A 27,722-nucleotide genomic window follows, 5' to 3' on the forward strand; every position below is an offset into this window, starting at 1 on the left:
TTCTTCTAACATCCAGAAGTCTGCACGATGTGTTTCATAGTTTGTAACAAGCCTTTGACAGGTAAACATAACATGACCGAAAAAGCAAAAAAAAAAAAAAAAAGAGAGAGAGAGAGAGAGTGTTGACATAAGAAGAGAAAATGCTCTCAATTATGGAGACAGGCAAATGGTTCATTTATGTTTGACGTGTGTTTATTCCTCCCTAAATATCGTCGGTGAAGTTTGCCATGCACGTCAGATTTTCCTGCGCATTTTTATACCTCTGCCAACAGAGAGAGAAAAAAAATCACATTCTAACAGACAGCTGGTGCTTAGAATACAGTTGAATAACTATTAAAAAACAGATGATATTTAGATGATAGTTCAGTCTAACACATGTGCCACTGAACCATTAAACGTCTGTGAAACTATGCAGTTATGAAACGTAACTTTAACCTCAGCCAAACCGATTTGCTCAGTTGTAAATAAAACAGCGAAGTAAACATGACCCGACAGACAGAACCTGAGTGAATGAAGTCCAGCATTTAACCACTGAGAGCTAAAACTCAGCTGAGGTTTCAAAGCTGTGCGCTGGTGATTGGACATCAGCCGCTGATGAAGTGCTCTGTAAGGAAACAAGCTCCAGCAGCTCTGCGCTCGGGGAAAACACTATATTTACTTATCTTGTGCAGAAAAATGCGCTGACATTGCTTTATATCGAGTACCGGCTGCCCAGTTAAACTGTGACTATCACCAGGTAACGTAGGCGTGTTTCTTGAATTAGCAGCAGGTGTTAAACAGCTGACAGATGAGGAGGATGCATGCAGGTAAACTGAGGGTCTGTTGAGCTGATCACTGGTTTCGTGAGAAAAATGTCAGCTCGTTCTTTATGTTACAGAAGCACAGAGACACAAGACCAGGCGGAAAGAGACGATCGTTCGGTGAAAATGAGAATCTGCGAATGCAACATGTGGAACACGGAGAGTGGAATATGTAAACAAACCGGTTAACGTAACCCCCTGGGTGCACTCTGCATGCTAATTGTTAGCAGAGCTAGTGAAATCTCTGAAAACATCTGAGCACTTTTGCAAACATGTTCTATGTTGACAACCTGACCAGACGTACGTCGCGACATTCGCGGCTAAAACACTGTTAAAAGTGTAGCTGGTGACAGAAAAACGGGGTATTTTAAAACTACACCACCACCATTGCTGCCTGTGATTTGATCTGCATTCTGGGATACCCGGCTGCCCCAAGTCTACACAAGCAATCGATTATCTAGGATCGACCTGTTTTGACTTACTTTGCACACAACCAATCAAATGTTAGAGAAGCTGCATGGGCAGCGTTAACCCCGCCCCCTGAGTTTGATGGGTGAGGCTGACAGATAAAACTAGAAAAATTTGCATTTCCTGCGAAAATGCAGTGTGGATGCTTTAAAGCTGAAGCTGTCTGCAAAAAGCTGGAAAAGCTGAAAAGTTGCAGAAATTGTAAAAACTTTGCAGAAGCAAAGGAACTTTGCTAAAATGTAATAACTTAGCAGAACTGCAATATCTTAGAGGAACCATAATACTTGGCAGAAATACAATAGCATAGCAGAACTTAGCAGAAATATTGTAACTTACCAGAAACATGATAACTTCTCAAAAATACAAGAATTTAGGAGAAATAGTATAAGATAACAGAAAGAATATATTTAGCCAGAAATACTTAAACATTACAGAAACACTATGATTTAGAAAAATAGTACAACATAGCAGAAATACTGTGATTTACCAGAGACACTGTGATGAACTATGAATATTGTAATTTTAAATCAATATTATGTTTTAGCACAAATACTATAATTTGACAGAAATACTATCATTTGGCAGAAATACTATGTTTCAGCACAAATACTCAAATATTATAACATAGCAGAAATACAATTATATAGCAGAAATGCTATATTTAGAAAGAAAAATATAATATAGTAGAAATAGTATGATTTAGCAGAAATACTACAATATAGCATAATAACAATGATTTAGAACAAATACTATGATTGAGCAGAATAGTAATAACTTAAGTGAAACTACTGGAAAAGTAAGATGACAAGCTGAAAAAAAACGGAACATGGTTAAGTTCCCTCAAAACTAATTGTTGTTCACCTGTGAAAAAAAAAATAAAGAAACAAAAATAAATTTAAAAAACAAGAACGAACAGCCAACAGATACACACAAAATCAAATATGTATACACAAATGCACAGAGAGAGAGACACATGGAGGGTCTATGCCAGTCAACCAGTCTGAATATATTATATTTTTTTCCAACAATGAGATGCTGCCCTAAAGAGGGTCTCTCTCTCTCTCTCTCTCTCTCTCTCTCTCTCTTTCTCTCTCTCTCATGCACACACACACACACACAGGGAGAGAGAAGCATGTTTTCAGTCAAGCAGCCTGGGAGCTGCTAAATTTGAATCCACCAATCAGAGAGGCTGTGCACTTTTTCCCGCCAAAACAGGTGCACAGAGACAGGATTTTTGTAGTCTATTTCTCATAGTGAGGATTCCCCTCAAACAAATGACCATAATTTCCTAACTGTATTGGCCAGAACGGTCATTCTTACACCGTTTTGTTCAGAAGAGATGGGGGAATCGTCAAGTGTTGACAATTTATCATTAAAATATGAATTTTTAGAGATATATGACATCGATGACTTGTTGGCTTAGAAGCCACGAAGGCCCCAATAAGCAAATTTGAATGCCTCAGCCCACATATATGATTGGCTGGCTGGGAAGCCGTCCAGGCCCTGATTTGTAAATTTGAATGTCTCATCCCTAAGATATGATTGGCTGGCTGGGAAGCCGTGCAGGCCCTAATATGTAAATTTGAATGCCTCAGTCCTCACGGAGGATTGGCTGCCTGGGGACCTGGCAGAAATATATAGAAATACTATGATTAAGCATAAATACTACATTTATCCGAAATACTATATTAAGCACAAATCCTATAATAAGCAGAAGTACTATATTAAGCACAAATCCTATAAAAAGCAGAAATACTGTACTATGATTTGGTAGAAAAACTATAATTAATCAGAAATACTATATTTAGCACAAATCTTATAAAACAGCAGAAATGCTATGATTTAGCACAATAGTAATAACTTAAACAGAAAAATTGGAAAAGCAAAATGGACAGCTGAAAAAATGCTGAACATGCTGAGGGTCCCTCAAATATACTTGTTAAATGAAATAAATCGGCAAATAAAAAAATATAACAGCCACACAATCACAAATATGGACACATATGGAAACACACATGCACAGAGAGAGACACACACAAGATCCAATTCAGTCAACCAGTCTAAATATATTGAATTTGAATCTTACAATGAGATCATCCCATAAAAAGGCTTTCTCTCTCTCTCTCTTTCTCTGTCTGTTACACACACACACACACACACACACACACACACACACACACACACACACACACACACACAGGGAGAGATAAGTAAGTTTCTAGCTCAGTTAAGCAGCCTGGGAGCTGCTGAATTTGAATCCACCAATCAGAGAGCCTGTGCACGTTTTCCCGCCAAAACAGGTGCACGCAGCACAGAGAGACACAGGATTTTTGCAGTCTATTTCTCATAATGACAACTCCCCTTAAACAAATGACCATAATTTCCTAACCGTAGGGGCTAGAACGGTCATTCTTACACCGTTTTGTTCAGAAGAGATGGGGGAATCTTAAAGTGTTGACAATTTATCATTAAAATATGAATTATTAAAGATATTTGACTTCTAATGCACCATAACTGAGTAGAGCAAAGCAATAACTGCCTTGACTTGCCCTCAAACAACGCTTTCTAACTCTAAATCTATTTGGAGTGTCAATATCATTCTTTCACCGTAAGAGACAGCAGGCTTTGGTGAACAATCATGGAAAGTTTCAGGTCTCTGTGGAAATCCATTAAAAAGATATGACGAGAGAAAAAAGTGGTTCATTTCCAGAGTTTGAAATCTGAAGAAATCTGAGCGAAGGACGAATTTCCTACCCTCAAACAAGTCTAACTCATTTCAGAATGGTAATAGGTGAGAAAATAATTCTTGAATTGTGAGCGTCAGGAGTGTCTGAAGATATACTGGGACAAGCCTTATGTCTTAAATTTGCTTCGTTAAGGAGATATGACGATTCGAATATGCCTCTCATTACAGAAATCATGTGATTTTGAACAAGCTCTCCATTGACTTTCTATGGAGAGTTTTGCGACTTTGTGTTGGTCTGAGGAGATTTGCCAAAATTCTATAAATCCCACAACAATGATAGTGACATTTTCGGAAAGCCAGCAAAAGTACCTACGTTTTGATGTATAACTAGAAAATTTTGCATTTCCTGCGAAAATGCTGTGTGGATGCCTTAACGCTGAAGATGTCTGCTGAAAAAAGCTGAAAAAGTTGAAACAAAAAAAAAGAAAAAAAATGTTGCCCTGAGCAGGATTCAAACCTGGTCCTTCCAGCTCTCAAGGCGGCGATTCATCTCACTGCACCAAACTCTTTCTCACAAAGAACTGGTGGAGAGACTGACAATTGTGCTGAAATGAGCAGAAGCGGCTGAGAATTGTGCTGATAAGAGGTGAAAAGGCTGAAAACTTTGCAGAAAAGAGGTGAATCAGCAGAATTCTGCTGAAAAGAGTTTTTTTCTGAAAACAGCAGAAAAAAATGAAAATTTTGCTGAAAAGAGTTCAATCAGCAGAATTTCTGCTGAAAAGAGGTTTTTGCTGAAAACAGCTGAAAAAATTGAAAATTTGTCCTGAAAAGTGGTGAAAAAACTGAAAATTCTGCTGCAAAGAGGTGAAAAAGCTGAAATTTGTGTTGAAAAGAGTTAAAAAAGTTTAACTGTTAACTGAAAGAAATGTTGCCATAAGTGGGATTTGAACCCGGGCCTCCCAGTCTCAAGGCCGCTATTCATCTCACTGAGCCAAAGTCATTCTCACAAAGAACTGGTGGAGAGACTGACAATTTTGCTGAAATGAGCAGAAACAGCTGAGAATTGTGCTGATAAGAGGTGAAAAGGCTGAAAACTTTGCAGAAAAGAGATGAATCAGCAGAATTTCTGCTGAAAAGAGTTCAATCAGCAGAATTTCTACTGAAAAGAGTTCAATTAGCAGAATTTCTGCTCAAAAGAGTTCAATTAGCAGAATTTCTGCTCAAAAGAGTTGAATGAGCAGAATTTCTGCTGAAAAGAGTTGAATGAGCAGAATTCTGCTGAAAAGAGGTTTTTGCTGAAAACAGCTGAAAAAGCTAGTATTTGTGCTGAAAAGTGGTGAAAAAACTTAAAATTCTAATGAAAAGGGGTGAAAAAGCTGAAATTTGTGTTGAAGAGAGTTAAAAAAGTTTAACTGTTAACTGAAAGAAATGTTGCCATAAACGGGATTTGAACCCGGGCCTCCCAGTCTGAGAACGGATGCTCAACTCACTGAGCTAAAACACAGGTCAACCCGGCAAGGAAAATCAGTGAGGCCACTGATGATATGGCAGAAATGGGCAAAAAATATTGCAAAAAAAATTCAATATCTCAAAAAGTATAGAAGTTATGAGCACCAAAAGTCATAGCATACATTAGCAGAAAGAGCAGAATTTTTTAAAGTTTGAATGGTGAAAATCGGATGAAAACTGTGGGAGTAGTTGAGTGCCAAAAAGTGTACGGAAGCAACTAGTAAATAGTGGAATAAAGAACTAGAAAAACTAGAAAAAATTTGCATTTCCTGCGAAAATGCTATGTGGATGCCTTAAGGGCTGAAGATATCTGCTGAAAAAAGCTGAAAAAGTTGGAAAAAAAAAACAAAAAAATTTTGCCCTGAGCAGGATTCGAACCTGGTCCTTCTGGTACTCAATGCAGGTTCTCATCTCTCTGAGCCAAACTCTTTCTCTCAAAGAAGAGGTGGAGAGACTGACAATTGTGCTGAAATGAGCAGAAGAGGCTGAGAATTGTGCTGATAAGAGTTCATCTCTTGTGTTGGAGTGCCCTCTTGTGGCGCCTTTTGGGTAGCGCCTTAGTAAACGTGAACCAAGCAAAAACCTCTTTTCAGCAGAATTCTGCTCATTCACCTCTTTTGAGCAGAAATTCTGTTGATTGAGTTGATTGAACTCTTAGTAATTGTGCTGATAATTTCTGCTGAAAAGAGTTCAATCAGCAGAATTTCTGCTGAAAAGAGGTTTTTGCTTGGTTCACTTTTACTAAGGCACTACCCAAAAGGCGCCACAAGAGGGCACTCCAACACAAGAGATGACATAGAAGCTGCTGAGAATTGTGCTCATAAGAGGTGGAAAGGCTGAAAATTTTACAGAAGAGGTGAATAAGCAGAATTTCTGCTGAAAAGAGTTCAATCAGCAGAATTTCTGCTGAAAAGAGTTCAATTAGCAGAATTTCTGCTGAAAAGAGTTGAATGAGCAGAATTTCTGCTGAAAAGAGTTCAATTAGCAGAATTTCTGCTGAAAAGTGTTGAATGAGCAGAATTCTGCTGAAAAGAGTTTTTTGCTGAAAACAGCTGAAAAAGCTGGTATTTGTGCTGAAAAGTGGTGAAAAAACTGAAAAATGTGCTGAAAAGGGGTGAAAAAGCTTACATTTGTGTTGAAAAGAGTTAAAAAAGTTTAAGTGTTAACTGAAAGAAATGTTGCCATAAGCGGGATTTGAACCCGGGCCTCCCAGTCCGTGAACGGATGCTCATCTCACTGAGCTAAAACACAGGTCAAGCTGGCAAGGAAAATCAGTGAGGCCACTGATAATATGGCAGAAATGGGCAAAAAATATTGCAAAAAAAATTCAATATCTCAAAAAGTATAGAAGTTATGAGCACCAAAAGTCATAGCACCCATTAGCAGAAAAAGCAGAATTTTTTAAAGTTTGAACGGAGAAAATCGGCTGAAAACTGAGGGAGTAGTTAACGTCCAAAAAACGTACGGAAGCAACTAGCAGAATAATAAAGAACTAGATAATTTTGCATTTCCTGCGAAAATGCTGTGTGGATGCCTTAACGCTGAAGATGTCTGCTGAAAAAAGCTGAAAAAGTTGAAAAAAAATGTTGCCCTGGGCAGGATTCGAACCTGGCAGCAGAAAAAACTGAAAATTTGTGCTGAAAAGTGGTGAAAAAACTGAAATTTGTGTTGAAAAGAGTTAAAAAAGTTTAACTGTTAACTGAAAGAAATGTTGCCATAAGTGGGATTTCAACCCGGGCCTCCCAGTCTCAAGGCCACTATTCATCTCACTGAGCCAAAGTCATTCTCACAAAGAAGAGGTGGAGAGACTGACAATTTTGCTGAAATGAGCAGAAACAGCTGAGATTTGTGCTGATAAGAGGTGAAAAGGCTGAAAACTTTGCAGAAAAGAGATGAATCAGCAGAATTTCTGCTGAAAAGAGTTCAATCAACAGAATTTCTGCTCAAAAGAGGTGAATGAGCAGAATTCTGCTGAAAAGAGGTTTTTGCTTGGTTCACGTTTACTAAGGCGCTACCCAAAAGGCGCCACAAGAGGGCACTCCAACACAAGAGATGATCTATTTACACTGATGCACTTAGTAAACAGTCAGCCCCCTAGTGACTATGATTTGGCAGAAATACTATGACTTAGTAGTATACCATAACATAACAGATTTCCTAAAAAAAAACTATGAAATTGCAGTAATTCTATGACTTGGCAGAGATACTACGTTAAAAAAAAAATGTTGCTCTGAGCAGGATTCGAACCTGGCCCTTCTGGTCTGTAGGCGGCTATTCATTTCACTTAGCCAAACTGATTCCCACAAAGAAGAGGTGGAGAGACTGACAATTGTGATGAGATGAGCAGAAGCGGCTGAGAATTGTGCTGATAAGAGGTGAAAAGGCTGAAAACTTTGCAGAAAAGAGGTGAATCAGCAGAATTTCTTCTGAAAAGAGTTGCTGATTAGAGTTCAATCAGTAGAATTTGTGCTCAAAAGAGTTTTTTCTGAAAACAGCTGAGATTTGTGCTGATAAGAGGTGAAAAGGCTGAAAACTTTGCAGAAAAGAGATGAATCAGCAGAATTTCTGCTGAAAAGGGTTCAATCAGCAGAATTTCTGCTGAAAAGAGTTCAATTAGCAGAATTTCTGCTGAAAAGAGTTGAATGAGCAGAATTCTGCTGAAAAGAGGTTAATCAGCAGAATTTCTACTGAAAAGAGTTCAATTAGCAGAATTTCTGCTGAAAAGAGTTCAATCAGTAGAATTTGTGCTCAAAAGAGTTTTTTCTGAAAACAGCTGAGATTTGTGCTGATAAGAGGTGAAAAGGCTGAAAACTTTGCAGAAAAGAGATGAATCAGCAGAATTTCTGCTGAAAAGGGTTCAATCAGCAGAATTTCTGCTGAAAAGAGTTCAATCAACAGAATTTCTGCTCAAAAGAGGTGAATGAGCAGAATTCTGCTGAAAAGAGGTTTTTGCTTGGTTCACGTTTACTAAGGCGCTACCCAAAAGGCGCCACAAGAGGGCACTCCAACACAAGAGATGATCTATTTACACTGATGCACTTAGTAAACAGTCAGCCCCCTAGTGACTATGATTTGGCAGAAATACTATGACTTAGTAGTATACCATAACATAACAGATTTCCTAAAAAAAAAACTATGAAATTGCAGTAATTCTATGACTTGGCAGAGATACTACGTTAAAAAAAAAATGTTGCTCTGAGCAGGATTCGAACCTGGCCCTTCTGGTCTGTAGGCGGCTATTCATTTCACTTAGCCAAACTGATTCCCACAAAGAAGAGGTGGAGAGACTGACAATTGTGATGAGATGAGCAGAAGCGGCTGAGAATTGTGCTGATAAGAGGTGAAAAGGCTGAAAACTTTGCAGAAAAGAGGTGAATCAGCAGAATTTCTTCTGAAAAGAGTTGCTGATTAGAGTTCAATCAGTAGAATTTGTGCTCAAAAGAGTTTTTTCTGAAAACAGCTGAGATTTGTGCTGATAAGAGGTGAAAAGGCTGAAAACTGCAGAAAAGAGATGAATCAGCAGAATTTCTGCTGAAAAGGGTTCAATCAGCAGAATTTCTGCTGAAAAGAGTTCAATTAGCAGAATTTCTGCTGAAAAGAGTTGAATGAGCAGAATTCTGCTGAAAAGAGGTTAATCAGCAGAATTTCTGCTGAAAAGAGTTCAATTAGCAGCATTTCTGCTCAAAAGCTTAAAATTCTAATGAAAACAGCAGAAGAGGCTGAGATTTGTAGTGATAAGAGGTGAAAATGCTGAACCAATCAGAGGTACTGCTTCTGTCTGCTTCATCAGGCTGTGTACTTGTATGTATTTCTGCCATGGACTGTTAACAAGAATCTGAGGTCCATATTGGAAAAGCTGCTAAAATCATAAAACTTTGCAGAATTGTAATAAATTAGCAATATAAATTACAGCTCTGTGATAGTGTATAAATTTGTAGTGAAAAAAAAAATGTTGAACAAGGTGGGATTGAACCCACAACCTTTGGTCTGAAGATCCGTTTCATTACCAATCACGCCACCTGGAAAGGGGGCGGGTGCCTGAAAAAAAGGGTGATGAGCAGTCAGAATTAGATCGCGGTGAGAGGTGAAAAACGCCGTTTTTTTGAGTTACAAAACGTCGTGTAACTCAAAAACTAGGTGGGATAGAAGCATAATTCTTGTACTGGGTGAATCAGCGGACTTTGGTTTACTTTGACTGCGATTTTCATAGCTCTATGTACCTCCGTCGCAGAGATATGACGAGAGAAGAAACGGCTTCATTTTCGGAGTTTAAAAACTGAGCGAAGGACAAATTTCTTCCCCTCAAACAAGTCTAACTCATCTCAGAACGGTAATAGGTGAGAAAATAATTCTTGAATCGTGAGCGTCAGGGGTGTCTGAAAATATACGGGGACAAGCCTCATGTCTTAACTTTGCTTCGTTAAGGAGATATGATGATTTGAAAATGCCTTCAGTTTCAGTATTTCAGCTCTGAGTTTCACAACCTCCCCATAGACTTTGAATGGGGAGTTTTTAGACCTTGTGTCACTTCGAGGCAAATTGTGAAAAACCTGTAACTCACACGATAACTAGAAAAATTTGCATTTCCTGCGAAAATGCAGTGTGGATGCCTTAACGGCTGAAGATATCTGCTGAAAAAAGCTGAAAAAGTTGAAACAAAAAAAAAAAAAAAAAGATGCCCTGAGCAGGATTCGAACCTGGCCCTCCTGATCAAAGGGCAGCTATTTAGCTCACTGAGCCAAACACTCACAAAGAAAAGGTGGAGAGATTGACAATTGTGCTAGCAGAATTTGGGCAAAAAAAAAGGGGTGAAAATTCTGCTGAAAAGAGTTCCATCAGCAGAATTTCTGCTGAAAAGAGGTGAATGAGCAGAATTCTGCTGAAAAGAGTTTTTTTCTGAAAACAGCAGAAAAAACTGAAAATTTTGCTGAAAAGAGTTGAATGAGCAGAATTCTGCTGAAAAGAGGTTTTTGCTGAAAAAGAGCTGATAAAGTTTGGATTTGTGCTGAAAAGGGGTTAAAAAAACTGAAAATTTTGCTGAAAAGGGGTGAATAAAATGAAATTTGTGTTGAAAAGAGTTTAAAAAAAGTTTAACTGTTAAGTGAAAGAAATGTTGCCATAAGCTGGATTTGAACCCAGGCCTCCCAGTCTGAGAACGGATGCTTATCTCACTGAGGTAAAGCACAGCTCAGCCCATCATGCAAAATCAGTGACCACATTGATAATGTGTTCCATTCATTTCAATGGTCAAAAGTCATAACACACATCAGCAGAAATAGCAGAATTTTTTAAAGTTTAAACATAGCATTTCTGCTAAAACTTAGTATTTATACTAAATAATATTTTTTTCCTGCCAAATCATAGCATTTGTGCTGGAACACAGAAAGTTCCACCAAATCATACAATTTGTACTAAAACATTATTTATGATTTAGCAGAAACATTGGGACTTGGTAGAAATACTATGATTTACATGAAATACTTTGACTTAGCAGAAGTACTACAATCTAGGAAAAAAGTACTAAAGCATAGCAGAAATTCTATCATTGAGCAGAATTACTAGGATTTAGAAGAAATACTAAGATTTGGCACAAACACTGATGTGGCTCAAGAACCTTTATTGTGCAGTTATACTATGATTTGGAAGAAATACTATACTTTGGCACAAATACTATGATTTGGAAGAAATACTATGTTTTAGCACAAATACTATGATTTGGCTCAAATACTATAACTATCCTCGGTCAGAAGGAGAGGCTGACATCCAGGGATTAGATTACCACAGGTGGAGTTTATTGCGGTCAGATGGATGGTACAGGGAGGTATGGCATACAGTAGGAGGATGTGGAGAGGTGATATGGTGTGGTTTCTATGATTAAGAACAGGGTATGCGTTACAACATGCATACAGATTAAAGATTAAGAAAACTGGTAACAAATTCCTCCACTACAAATCAGTCTGATGCCACTTTTTACAGGGTTCCCGTTTACTAAGGCACTACCCAAAAGGCGCCACAAGAGGGCACTCCAACACAAGAGATGACCTATTTACACTGATGCACTTAGTAAACAGCCCCTACTTAGCCACTACATAATACAGTGATATTACAGTATACAAATTCACACGAATACTATGATTTGGCAGAAATACTATGACTGAGTAGTAATACTATAACATAACAGATTTCCTAAAAAAAACTATTAAATTGCAGTAATTCTATGACTTGGCAGAGATACTACGTTTTAGCACAAATACTATAACAACGCAGAAATACTATGACTTAGTAGTAATACTATAACATAACAGTTCAATGTTCTTGCACAAATACCACAATATGGCAGAAATACTATGTTTTAGCACAAATACTGTGATTTGGTATAAATACTATGATTTGGCACACATACTATATTCCGCAGATACACTATAACATAACAGATATGCTACAACTTAGTAGTAATACTATAACATAACAGAATTATTATTTGGGCACAAATACCACGATTTGGCAAAAATACTATGATTGGGTACAAATACTATGATTTGGCAATAATACTGCATTTTAACACAACTACTGAGATTTAATTGAAATACTATGATTTAGAAGAAATACTATTACTCCATACAAATACGATACTTTGGGACAAATACTATGTTTTGGTTCTAATACTATGATGTGCAACAAATACTATGATTTGGCACAAGTACTATGATTTAGTACAAATACTATGATTTGGCAGAAATACTATGACTTAGTAGTAATACTATAACATAACAGATTTCCTAAAAAAAAACTATGAAATTGCATTAATTCTATGACTTGGCAGAGATACTACGTTTTAGGACAAATACTATAACAACGCAGAAATACTATGACTTAGTAGTAATACTATAACATAACAGTTCAATGTTCTTGCACAAATACCACAATATGGCAGAAATACTATGTTTTAGCACAAATACTGTGATTTGGTGTAAATACTACGATTTGGCACACATACTATATTCCGCAGATACACTATAACATAACAGATATTCTACGACTTAGTAGTAATACTATAACATAACAGAATTATTAATTGGGCACAAATACCACGATTTGGCAAAAATACTATGATTGGGTACAAATACTATGATTTGGCAATAATACTGCATTTAAACACAACTACTGAGATTTAATTGAAATACTATGATTTAGAAGAAATACTATTACTCCATACAAATACGATGCTTTGGGACAAATACTATGTTTTGGTTCCAATACTATGATGTTCAACAAATACTATGATTTGGCACAAGTACTATGATTTAGTACAAATACTATGATTTGGCAGAAATACTATGCCTTAGTAGTAATACTATGACATAAAAGATATACTATGGTTTTGCAGACATACTATGATTTTGCACAAATACCATGATTTGGCACAAATGCTATGATTTAGCAGAAATACTATGATTGGGTACAAATACTATGATTTGGCAATAATACTGCGTTTTAACAACAACTACTGAGATTTGATTGAAATACTATGATTTAGAAGAAATACTATGACTCCATACAAATACGATGCTTTGGCAGAAATACTGTGATTTGGCAGAAATACTATGACTTAGTAGTAATACTATAACATAACAGATTTCCTAAAAAAAACTATGAAATTGCAGTAATTCTATGACTTGGCAGAGATACTACGTTTTAGTACAAATACTATAACAATGCAGAAATACTATGACTTAGTAGTAATACTATAACATAACAGTTCAATGTTCTTGCACAAATACCACAATATGGCAGAAATACTATGTTTTACCACAAATACTGTGATTTGGTATAAATACTGCGATTTGGCACACATACTATGATTTGGCAGAAATACTATGCCTTAGTAGTAATACTATAACATAAGAGATATACTATGGTTTTGCAGACATACTATGTTTTTGCACAAATACCATGATTTGGCACAAATGCTATGATTTAGCAGAAATACTATGATTGGGTATAAATACTATGATTGGGCAGAAGTACCATGTTTCAGTACAAATACTATGATTTGGCAGGAATACTCTGGTTTAGCAGAAATACTCTGATTTAGCAGAAGTACTATCTTTTGGTAGAAATTCCTGCTAAAAGGTACTATTTCTGCGTTTTAGCAGAAATACTGTAATTTGGGATAAATACTATGATTTGGCACATATAATATATTCACCACATATATTATAAAATAACAGAAATATTTGGCCCCAAAACCATGATTTTGCACAAATACCATGATTTTGCAAAAATACTATGAATTGGCAGAAATACTATGATTTAGCAGAAATACTATGATTTGGCAAAAGTACTTAGATGTAGTAGAAGTACTTTGCTTTAGCAGAAATACTATGATTGAGGAGTAATACCTAAACATAGGAGAAATATTGATACACAGACACACATACACAGACAGTAAAGGGAACAGGAGCTGTGGAGAGTCTGGGCTTGGTATATGTAGGTCAGTTAAATTAGCTGCACCTGCTGTAGTCAGCCCTTACACACACAGACACAGAGAGAGGTGTGAGTTTTCTTCAGTGTATTTCTGACATTCAGGATTCCCCTCGAACAAATGGCCATAATTTCCTAACCGTAGAGGCTAGAACGGTCATTCAGGCATCGTTTTATTCAGAAGAGATGGGGGAATCTTCAGGTCTTCATAATTCAGAGATAAAACATAAATTCTTAAAGATATATGACTTGTAATACACTGTAACTGAGTAGAGGCGAAGCAAAAACTGCCTTGACTTGCGCTCAAACAACCTTTGGTAACTCTAAATCTATATGGAGCATCAAAATCATTCTTTCACCGTAAGAAACAGCAGGCTTTGGTGAACAGTCATGGAAATTTTCAGGGCTCTGTGGAAATCCATCAAAAAGATATGACGAGAGAAAAAAGTGGTTCATTTCCAGAGATTGAAATCTGATGAAATCTGAGCGAGGGACAAATTTCCTACCCTCAAACAAGTCCAACTCATTTCAGAACGGTAATAGGTGAGAAAGAAATTCTTGAATTGTGAGCGTCAGGAGTGTCTGAACATATATGGGGACAAGCCTCATGTCTTAACTTCGCTTCGTTAAGGAGATATGACAATTTGAAAATGCCTCTCATTAGAGAAATCCAGCGGTGATTTTGAACAAACTTTCCATTGAGTTTATATGGAGAGTTTTCTGACTTTGTGTTACTCTGAGGAGATTTGCAAAATATCTATGAGTCCCACAACAATGATAGTGACATTTTCTGAAAGCCAGCAAAAATACCTACGTTTTGGTGTATAATTTGTGGGGCTTGAGTGGAAATTGAGCGAGTAGCAAGAAGTTGTTTGGACATGAAGAGAAAATTCAAACAGTTTCACTGTCCCCTCTGAGTTAATTGCATAGCAACCATAGCAACGCATGTATTTTCTGAAAAATCACAATTTTGCAACTGAAAACTCAAAGAGGGATAAGATTAAAACAGTAGAAGATCTGAAAAAGCTGAATCATACAGGAATAGCCCAATCATTTGAGAACATTTTAAAGTTTGAATGGAGTTTCAAGGTGAAAGTATGAGGAAGTAGTTAAGTTTCAAAGACAAGCAAGTTTTAGCAGAATTGTGGAAGTTTCCCATTCATTTCAATGGGACAAATTAAAGGAAAAAAGTGTAATATTTTAAAAAGTATAATAGTAATAAACACCAAAAGTCATAGCCGGAATTAGCAGAAAGAGCAGAACAGTTTAGAGTTTGAACGGTGAAAATAGCACAAAAATTGTGGAAGTAGATCCACGGCAAAAAGTGTACGGAAACACCCGGAATAATAATAAAGAAGAAAGAGAAACAGGATCTCAATAGTGTGGATGCCTATTAAGGCATCCACACAATTATAGTGACACTGTCTTAAAGCCAGCAAAAATACCTACGTTTTGATGTATAATTTGTGGGGCTTGAGTGGAAATTGAACGAGTAGCAAGAAGTTGTTTGGATATGAAGAAAAAATTCAGAACGCACCAGTGCTCACTGGGAGTTAATTGCATAGCAACCATAGAAACGCATGTATTTTCTGAAAAATCACAAAACTGCAACTGAAAACTTAAAGAGGCATTAAATGAAAACGGTAACAGATATGAAAAAGCCGAATCACACAGGAATAGCCCAATCATTTGAGAACATTTTAAAGTTTGAATGGAGTTTCAAGGTGAAAGTATGAGGAAGTAGTTAAGTTTCAAAGACAAGCAAGTTTTAGCAGAATTGTGGAAGTTTTCCATTCATTTCAATGGGACAAATTAAAGGAAAAAAGTGTAATATTTTAAAAAGTGTAATAGTAATAAGTACCAAAAGTCATAGCAGGCATAAGCAGAAAGAGCAGAACAGTTTAGAGTTTGAACGGTGAAAATCGGCTTAAAACTGAGGGAGTAGTTAAGCGGCAAAGAAAGTGGCAACTTGAAGAATAACTAGAAAAATTTGCATTTCCTGCGAAAATGCAGTGTGGATGCTTAAAGCTGAAGCTGTATGCAAAAAGTAGCTGAAAAAGCTGAAAAGTTGCAGAAATTGTAAAAACTTTGCAGAAGCAAAAGAAGTTTGCTAAAATGGAATAACTTAGCAGAACTGCAATATCTTAGAGGAAACATAATACTTGGCAGAAATACAATAGCATAGCAGAATTTAGCAGAAATATTGTAACTTACCAGAAACATGATAACTTCTCAAAAATACAAGAATTTAGGAGAAATAGTATAAGATAACAGAAAGAATATATTTAGCCAAAAATACTTAAACATTACAGAAACACTATGATTTAGAAAAATAGTACAACAGAGCAGAAATATTGTGATTTACCAGAGACACTGTGATGAACTATGAATATTGTAATTTTAAATTAAGACTATGTTTTAGCACAAATATTATAATTTGGCAGAAATACTATAATTTAGCACAAATACTATAAAAAGCAGAAATACTATATTAAGCACAAACCCTATAAAAAGCAGAAATACTGTACTATGATTTGGTAGAAAAAACTATAATTAATCAGAAATACTATATTTGGCAGAAATACGGTATTTGGCACAAATCTTATAAAATAGCAGAAATAGTATGATTTAGCACAATAGTAATAACTTAAACAGAAAAATTGGAAAAGCAAAAATGGACAGCTGAAAAAATGCTGAACATGCTGAAGGTCCCTCAACTATACTTGTTAAATGAAAAAAATCAGCAAAAAAATCTATAACAGCCACACAATCACAAATATGTACACATAAGAAAACACACATGCACAGAGAGACACACACACAAGATCCAATTCAGTCAACCAGTCTAAATATATTGAATTTGAATCTTAGAATGAGATCATCCCATTAAAAGCCTTTCTCTCTCTCTCTCTCTCTCTCTGTCACTCACACACACACACACACACACACACACACACACACACACACACACACACACACACACAGGGAGAGAAAAGTGAGTTTCTAGGTCAGCCTGGGAGCTGCTGAATTTGAATCCACCAATCAGAGAGCCTGTGCACTCTTTCCCTCCAAAACAGGTACATCCTTTTTACACACGCAGCACAGAGAGACACAGGATCATTGCAGTCTATTTCTCATAATGACGACTCCCCTCAAACAAATGACCATAATTTCCTAACCGTAGGAGCTAGAACGGTCATTCTTACACCGTTTTGTTCAGAAGAGATGGGGGAATCTTCAAGTGTTGACAATTTATCATTAAAATATGAATTTTTAGAGATATATGACACGGATGACTTGTTGACTTAGAAGCCACGAATTCCCCAATATGCAAATTTGAATACCTGGAGCCCACATACATGATTGGCTGGCTGGGAAGCTGTGCAGGCCCTGATTTGTGGATTTGAATTCCTCAGCCCTCAGATATGATTGGCTGGCTTAGAAGCCATGAAGTCCCCAATATGCAAATTTGAATGCCTCAGGACACATATATGATTGGCTAGGAAACCGTGCAGGACCTGATTTGAAAATTTGAATGTCTAAGTCCTCACAGAGGATTGGCTGCCTGGGGACCAGGCAGAAATATATAGAAATACTATGATTAAGCATAAATACTACATTTAGTAGAAATACTATGTTTTAGCACAAATACTATAAAAAGCAGAAATACTATATTAAGCACAAATCCTATAAAAAGCAGAAATACTATATTAAGCACAAATTCTATAAAAAGCAGAAATACTATATTAAGCACAAATTCTATAAAAAGCAGAAATACTATATTAAGCACAAATTCTATAAAAAGCAGAAATACTATATTAAGCACAAATCCTATTAAAAGCAGAAATACTATATTAAGCACAAATCTTATAAAATAGCAGAAACAGTATGATTTAGCACAATAGTAATAAGTTAAACAGAAAAATTGGAAAAGCAAAATGGACAGCTGAAAAAATGCTGAACATGCTGAGGGTCCCTCAAATATACTTGTTAAATGAAAAAATCAGCAAAAAAATGCACAGGGAGAGAGAAGTAAGTTTCTAGGTCAGCCTGGGAGCTGCTGAATTTGAATCCACCAATCAGAGAGCCTGTGTACTTTTTCCCGCCAAAACATGTGCCTCTTTTTACACACGCAGCACAGAGAGGCACAGGATTATTGCAGCCTATTTCTCATAGTGAGGACTCCCCTCAAACAAATGACCATAATTTCCAAACCGTAGGGGCTAGAGCGGTCATTCTTACACCGTTTTGTTCAGAAGAGATGGGGGAATCTTCCAGTGTTTACAATTTATCATTAAAATATGAATTATTAAAGATATTTGACTTCTAATGCACCATAACTGAGTAGAGCGAAGCAAAAACTGCCTTGACTTGCCCTCAAACAACGCTTTGTGACTTGAAATCTATTTGGAGTATCGATATCATTCTTTCACCGTAAGAGACAGCAGGCTTTGGTGAACAATCATGGAAATTTTCAGGTCTCTGTGGAAATCCAACAAAAAGTTATGACGAGAGAAAAAAGTGGTTCATTTCCACAGTTTGAAATCTGAAGAAATCTGAGCGAAGGACGAATTTCCTACCCTCAAACAAGTCCAACTCATTTCAGAACGGTAATAGGTGAGAAAGAAATTCTTGAATTGTGAGCGTCAGGGGTGTCTGAAGATATTCGGGGACAAGCCTCATGTCTTAACTTTGCTTCGTTAAGGAGATATGACGATTCGAATATGCCTCTCATTACAGAAATCCAGCGGTGATTTTGAACAAGCTCTCCATTCACTTTATATGGAGAGTTTTCTGACATTGTGTTGGTCTGAGGAGATTTGCGAAAATTCTATAAATCCCACAACAATGATAGTGACATTTCCTGAAAGCCAGCAAAAATACCTACGTTTTGATGTATAATTTGTGGAAGTTGAGTGAAAATTGAGCAAGTAGCAAACAGTTGTTCGGACATGAAGAGAAGACTGCAAAACCTTCAGTGACACACTGGAAGCCAAGAGCATAGCAACCATAACAACGCATGTATTTTGTGAAAAATCACAATTTTGCAACTCAAAACTTTAAGAGGCATAAAAGTAAAACAGTAGAAGATTTGAAAAAGCTGAATCATACCTGAATAGCCCAATAATTTGTGAACATTTGAAAATTTGAATGGTTGTTCTAGGTGAAAATATGAGGAAGTAGTTAAGTTTCAAAAACAAGCAAATTTTAGCAGAATTGCTGAAGTTTCCCATTCATTTCAATGGGACAAATTAAAGGAAAAAAGTGGAATATTTTAAAAAGTTTAATAGTTAAAAATACCAAAAGATATAGCAGGAAAGAGCAAAAATAGCTGAATAGTTTAAAGTTTGAACGGTGAAAATAGCACAAAAATTGTGGAAGTAGTTAAACGGCGAAAAGTGTACGGAAGTCCTAAGAATAATAATAATAATAAAGAATAAAGAGAAACAGGAACTCAATAGTGTGGATGCTTAAGCATCCACACAATAAAGGATAAAGAACTAGAAAAATTTGCATTTCCTGCGAAAATGCAGTGTGGATGCCTTAACGGCTGAAGATATCTGCTGAAAAAAGCTGAAAAAGTTGAAACAAAAAAAAAGACGCCCTGAGCAGGATTCGAACCTGACCCTCCTGATCAAAGGGCAGCTATTTAGCTCACTGAGCCAAACACTTTCTCACAAAGAAAAGGTGGAGAGATTGACAATTGTGCTAGCAGAATTTGGGCAAAAAAAAAGGGGTGAAAATTCTGCTGAAAAGAGTTCCATCAGCAGAATTTCTGCTGAAAAGAGGTGAATGAGCAGAATTCTGCTGAAAAGAGTTTTTTTCTGAAAACAGCAGAAAAAACTGATAATTTTGCTGAAAAGAGTTGAATGAGCAGAATTCTGCTGAAAAGAGGTTTTTGCTGAAAAAGAGCTGATAAAGTTTGGATTTGTGCTGAAAAGGGGTTAAAAAAACTGAAAATTTTGCTGAAAAGGGGTGAATAAAATGAAATTTGTGTTGAAAAGAGTTTAAAAAAAGTTTAACTGTTAAGTGAAAGAAATGTTGCCATAAGCTGGATTTGAACCCAGGCCTCCCAGTCTGAGAACGGATGCTTATATCACTGAGGTAAAGCACAGCTCAGCCCATCATGCAAAATCAGTGACCACATTGATAATGTGTACCATTCATTTCAATGGTCAAAAGTCATAACACACATCAGCAGAAATAGCAGAATTTTTTAAAGTTTAAACATAGCATTTCTGCTAAAACTTAGTATTTATACTAAATAATATTTTTTTCCTGCCAAATCATAGCATTTGTGCTGGAACACAGAAAGTTCCACCAAATCATACAATTTGTACTAAAACATTATTTATGATTTAGCAGAAACATTGGGACTTGGTAGAAATACTATGATTTACATGAAATACTTTGACTTAGCAGAAGTACTACAATCTAGGAAAAAAGTACTAAAGCATAGCAGAAATTCTATCATTGAGCAGAATTACTAGGATTTAGAAGAAATACTAAGATTTGGCACAAACACTGATGTGGCTCAAGAACCTTTATTGTGCAGTTATACTATGATTTGGAAGAAATACTATGTTTTAGCACAAATACTATGATTTGGCTCAAATACTATAACTATCCTCGGTCAGAAGGAGAGGCTGACATCCAGGGATTAGATTACCACAGGTGGAGTTTATTGCGGTCAGATGGATGGTACAGGGAGGTATGGCATACAGTAGGAGGATGTGGAGAGGTGATATGGTGTGGTTTCTATGATTAAGAACAGGGTATGCATTACAACATGCATACAGATTAAAGATTAAGAAAACTGGTAACAAATTCCTCCACTACAAATCAGTCTGATGCCACTTTTTACAGGGTTCCCGTTTACTAAGGCACTACCCAAAAGGCGCCACAAGAGGGCACTCCAACACAAGAGATGACCTATTTACACTGATGCACTTAGTAAACAGCCCCTACTTAGCCACTACATAATACAGTGATATTACAGTATACAAATTCACACGAATACTATGATTTGGCAGAAATACTATGACTGAGTAGTAATACTATAACATAACAGATTTCCTAAAAAAAACTATTAAATTGCAGTAATTCTATGACTTGGCAGAGATACTACGTTTTAGCACAAATACTATAACAACGCAGAAATACTATGACTTAGTAGTAATACTATAACATAACAGTTCAATGTTCTTGCACAAATACCACAATATGGCAGAAATACTATGTTTTAGCACAAATACTGTGATTTGGTATAAATACTATGATTTGGCACACATACTATATTCCGCAGATACACTATAACATAACAGATATGCTACAACTTAGTAGTAATACTATAACATAACAGAATTATTATTTGGGCACAAATACCACGATTTGGCAAAAATACTATGATTGGGTACAAATACTATGATTTGGCAATAATACTGCATTTTAACACAACTACTGAGATTTAATTGAAATACTATGATTTAGAAGAAATACTATTACTCCATACAAATACGATACTTTGGGACAAATACTATGTTTTGGTTCTAATACTATGATGTGCAACAAATACTATGATTTGGCACAAGTACTATGATTTAGTACAAATACTATGATTTGGCAGAAATACTATGACTTAGTAGTAATACTATAACATAACAGATTTCCTAAAAAAAACTATGAAATTGCATTAATTCTATGACTTGGCAGAGATACTACGTTTTAGCACAAATACTATAACAACGCAGAAATACTATGACTTAGTAGTAATACTATAACATAACAGTTCAATGTTCTTGCACAAATACCACAATATGGCAGAAATACTATGTTTTAGCAAAAATACTGTGATTTGGTGTAAATACTACGATTTGGCACACATACTATATTCCGCAGATACACTATAACATAACAGATATTCTACGACTTAGTAGTAATACTATAACATAACAGAATTATTAATTGGGCACAAATACCACAATATGGCAGAAATACTATGTTTTACCACAAATACTGTGATTTGGTATAAATACTGCGATTTGGCACACATACTATGATTTGGCAGAAATACTATGCCTTAGTAGTAATACTATAACATAAGAGATATACTATGGTTTTGCAGACATACTATGTTTTTGCACAAATACCATGATTTGGCACAAATGCTATGATTTAGCAGAAATACTATGATTGGGTATAAATACTATGATTGGGCAGAAGTACCATGTTTCAGTACAAATACTATGATTTGGCAGGAATACTCTGGTTTAGCAGAAATACTCTGATTTAGCAGAAGTACTATCTTTTGGTAGAAATTCCTGCTAAAAGGTACTATTTCTGCGTTTTTAAATACTATAATTTGGGATAAATACTATGATTTGGCACATATAATATATTCAGCACATATATTATAAAATAACAGAAATATTTGGCCCCAAAACCATGATTTTGCACAAATACCATGATTTTGCAAAAATACTATGAATTGGCAGAAATACTATGATTTAGCAGAAATACTATGATTTGGCAAAAGTACTTAGATGTAGTAGAAGTACTTTGCTTTAGCAGAAATACTATGATTGAGGAGTAATACCTAAACATAGGAGAAATATTGATACACAGACACACATACACAGACAGTAAAGGGAACAGGAGCTGTGGAGAGTCTGGGCTTGGTATATGTAGGTCAGTTAAATTAGCTGCACCTGCTGTAGTCAGCCCTTACACACACAGACACAGAGAGAGGTGTGAGTTTTCTTCAGTGTATTTCTGACATTCAGGATTCCCCTCGAACAAATGGCCATAATTTCCTAACCGTAGAGGCTAGAACGGTCATTCAGGCATCGTTTTATTCAGAAGAGATGGGGGAATCTTCAGGTCTTCATAATTCAGAGATAAAACATAAATTCTTAAAGATATATGACTTGTAATACACTGTAACTGAGTAGAGGCGAAGCAAAAACTGCCTTGACTTGCGCTCAAACAACCTTTGGTAACTCTAAATCTATATGGAGCATCAAAATTATTCTTTCACCGTAAGAAACAGCAGGCTTTGGTGAACAGTCATGGAAATTTTCAGGGCTCTGTGGAAATCCATCAAAAAGATATGACGAGAGAAAAAAGTGGTTCATTTCCAGAGATTGAAATCTGATGAAATCTGAGCGAGGGACAAATTTCCTACCCTCAAACAAGTCCAACTCATTTCAGAACGGTAATAGGTGAGAAAGAAATTCTTGAATTGTGAGCGTCAGGAGTGTCTGAACATATACGGGACAAGCCTCATGTCTTAACTTCGCTTCGTTAAGGAGATATGACAATTTGAAAATGCCTCTCATTAGTGAAATCCAGCGGTGATTTTGAACAAACTCTCCATTGAGTTTATATGGAGAGTTTTCTGACTTTGTGTTACTCTGAGGAGATTTGCAAAATATCTATGAGTCCCACAACAATGATAGGGACATTTTCTGAAAGCCAGCAAAAATACCTACGTTTTGGTGTATAATTTGTGGGGCTTGAGTGGAAATTGAGCGAGTAGCAAGAAGTTGTTTGGACATGAAGAGAAAATTCAAACAGTTTCACTGTCCCCTCTGAGTTAATTGCATAGCAACCATAGCAACGCATGTATTTTCTGAAAAATCACAATTTTGCAACTGAAAACTCAAAGAGGGATAAGATTAAAACGGTAGAAGATCTGAAAAAGCTGAATCATACAGGAATAGCCAAATCATTTGAGAACATTTTAAAGTTTGAATGAAGTTTCTAGGTGAAAGTATGAGGCAGTAGTTAAGTTTCAAAGACAAGAAAGTTTTAGCAGAATTGTGGAAGTTTCCCATTCATTTCAATGGGACAAATTAAAGGAAAAAAGTGTAATATTTTAAAAAGTATAATAGTAATAAACACCAAAAGTCATAGCCGGCATAAGCAGAAAGAGCAGAACAGTTTAGAGTTTGAACGGTGAAAATAGCACAAAAATTGTGGAAGTAGATCCACGGCAAAAAGTGTACGGAAACACCCGGAATAATAACTAGAAAAATTTGCATTTCCTGCGAAAATGCTGTGTGGATGCCTTAACGCTGAAGATGTCTGCTGAAAAAAGCTGAAAAAGTTGAAAAAACAAAACAAAAATTCATTGCCCTGAGCAGGATTTGAACCTGGCCCTTCTGGTCTAAAGGCGGCGATTCACCTCACTGCACCAAACTCATTCACACAAAGAAGAGGTGGAGAGAGTGACAATTGTGGTGAAATTAGCAGAAGCTGCTTAGAATTGTGCTGATAAGAGGTGAAAAAGCTAAACATTTGGCAGAAAAGAGGTGAATCAGAAGAATTTCTGCTGAAAAGAGGCAAAGAAGCAAAAAGATGAGCTGAAAAGAGGTGTAGAAGCAGAAGTGCTTGCTGAAGATGGCTGTATGTGTAATGACACACTGGAGAGCAGTGACACACAAGAAAGCAGAGCGCATGCAAGCAGGGAACATGTGTAGCAACTGTCACAGGTAGGATTCAAACCTCTGCCACCGGGTCTCACGGCAGATGCCCTACCCTCTGAGCCAAATGAGTTCTGGTCACAAGCAAAGATATGATGAGAGGGACAATGTGCACTGTGGAGCAGAAGCTCAAATTAGCAGAAAAGAGGTGAAGAGGAAGAACTTTGTTGTGAAATGAGGTAAAGAAACTGAAATTTTTGCTTAAAACAAGTGAAAAAGCTGAACTCTGAAATCCTGCTAAAACAGCAGAAGAGGCTGATATTTTTCAGCTACTCATTGAGCCAAACTGGTTCTCACGTAACTGAAAAAAGGTGGAAAAGCTTACAATTCTAATGAAAACAGCAGAAGAGGCTGAGATTTGTGCTGATAAGAGGTGAAAATGCTGAACCAATCAGAGGTACTGCTTCTGTCTGCTTCATCAGGCTGTGTACTTGTATGTATTTCTGCCATAGACTGTTAACAAGAATCTGAGGTCCATATTAGAAAAGCTGCTAAAATCATAAAACTTTGCAGAATTGTAATAAATTATCAATATGAATTACCGGTCTGTGATAGTGTATAAATTTGTACTCCAAAACTAGGTGGGATAGAAGCATAATTCTTGCACTGGGTGAATCAGCGGACTTTGGTGTACTTTGACTGCGATTTACATAGCTCTTTGTATCTCTGTCGCGGAGATATGACGAGAGAAGAAATGGCTTAATTTTCGGAGTTTGAAAAATGAGAGGACAGATTTCCACCCCTCAAACATGTTTTTGCAGAAACACTGTAATTTCGCTTAAATAGTATGAAATAGCAGTAATACTATGATTTGGCAGAAATACTACTTTTTAGCACAAATACTATTGTACAGAATGGTGTACGTCAGTTTAATGCTGGGTGGTGCTGCAATAGTAACTATCCTCGGTCAGAAGGAGAGGCTGACATCCAGGGATTAGATTACCACAGGTGGAGTTTATTGGCGGTCAGATGGATGGTACAGGGAGGCATGGCATACAGTAGGAGGATGTGGAGAGGTGATATGGTGTGGTTTCTATGATTAAGAAAACTGGCAACAAATTCCTCCACTACAAATCAGTCTGATACCACTTCTTACAGGGTTCACGTTTACTAAGGCACTACCCAAAAGGCGCCACAAGAGGGCACTCCAACACAAGAGATGACCTATTTACACTGTAAACACCCCCTACTTAGCCACTACATACTACAGTGATATTACAGTATACAAATTCACACAAATACTATGATTTGGCAGAAATACTATGACTTAGTAGTAATACTATAACATAACAGTTCAATGTTCTTGCACAAATACCACAATATGGCAGAAATACTATGTTTTAGCATAAATACTGTGATTTGGTATAAATACTACGATTTGGCACACATACTATATTCCGCAGATACACTATAACATAACAGATATTCTACGACTTAGTAGTAATACTATAACATAACAGAATTATTAATTGGGCACAAATACCACAATTTGGCAAAAATACTATGATTGGGTACAAATACTATGATTTGGCAATAATACTGCATTTTAACACAACTACTGAGATTTGATTGAAATACTATGATTTTGAAGAAATACTATTACTCCATACAAATACGATGCTTTGGGACAAATACTATGTTTTGGTTCCAATACTATGATGTGCAACAAATACTATGATTTGGCACAAGTACTATGATTTAGTACAAATACTATGATTTGGCAGAAATACTATGCCTTAGTAGTAATTCTATAACATAAGAGATATACTATGGTTTTGCAGACATACTATGTTTTTTCACAAATACCATGATTTGGAACAAATGCTATGATTTAGCAGAAATACTAAGATTGGGTACAAATACTATGATTTGGCAATAATACTGCGTTTTAACAACAACTACTGAGATTTGATTGAAATACTATGACTTAGAAGAAATACTATGACTCCATACAAATACGATGCTTTGGCACAAATACTATGATTTGGCAGAAATACTATGACTTAGTAGTAATACTATAACATAACAGATTTCCTAAAAAAAACTATGAAATTGCAGTAATTCTATGACTTGGCAGAGATACTACGTTTTAGTACAAATACTATAACAATGCAGAAATACTATGACTTAGTAGTAATACTATAACATAACAGTTCAATGTTCTTGCACAAATACCACAATATGGCAGAAATACTATGTTTTACCACAAATACTGTGATTTGGTATAAATACTGCGATTTGGCACACATACTATGATTTGGCAGAAATACTATGCCTTAGTAGTAATACTATAACATAAGAGATATACTATGGTTTTGCAGACATACTATGTTTTTGCACAAATACCATGATTTGGCACAAATGCTATGATTTAGCAGAAATACTATGATTGGGTATAAATACTATGATTTGGCACAAGTACTATGATTTAGTACAAATACTATGATTGGGCAGAAGTACCATGTTTCAGTACAAATACTATGATTTGGCAGGAATACTCTGGTTTAGCAGAAATACTCTGATTTAGCAGAAGTACTATCTTTTGGTAGAAATTCCTGCTAAAAGGTACTATTTCTGCGTTTTAGCAGAAATACTGTAATTTGGCATAAATACTATAATTTGGGATAAATACTATGATTTGGCACATATAATATATTCAGCACATATATTATAAAATAACAGAAATATTTGGCCCCAAAACCATGATTTTGCACAAATACCATGATTTTGCAAAAATACTATGAATTAGCAGAAATACTATGATTTAGCAGAAGTACTAAGATGTAGTAGAAGTACTTTGCTTTAGCAGAAATACTATGATTGAGGAGTAATACCTAAACATAGGAGAAATATTGATACACAGACACACATACACAGAGAGTAAAGGGAACAGGAGCTGTGGAGAGTCTGGGCTTGGTATATGAAGGTCAGTTAAATTAGCTGCACCTGCTGTAGTCAGCCCTTACACACACAGACACAGAGAGAGGTGTGAGTTTTCTTCAGTGTATTTCTGACATTCAGGATTCCCCTCGAACAAATGGCCATAATTTCCTAACCGTAGAGGCTAGAACGGTCATTCAGGCATCGTTTTATTCAGAAGAGATGGGGGAATCTTCAGGTCTTCATAATTCAGAGATAAAACATAAATTATTAAAGATATATGACTTGTAATACACTGTAACTGAGTAGAGGCGAAGCAAAAACTGCCTTGACTTGCGCTCAAACAACCTTTGGTAACTCAAAATCTATATGGAGCATCAAAATCATTCTTTCACCGTAAGAAACAGCAGG

The sequence above is a fragment of the Astatotilapia calliptera genome, chromosome 22 (assembly GCF_964374335.1).
Source record: "Astatotilapia calliptera chromosome 22, fAstCal68.1, whole genome shotgun sequence".
Lineage (NCBI taxonomy): Eukaryota > Metazoa > Chordata > Actinopteri > Cichliformes > Cichlidae > Astatotilapia > Astatotilapia calliptera.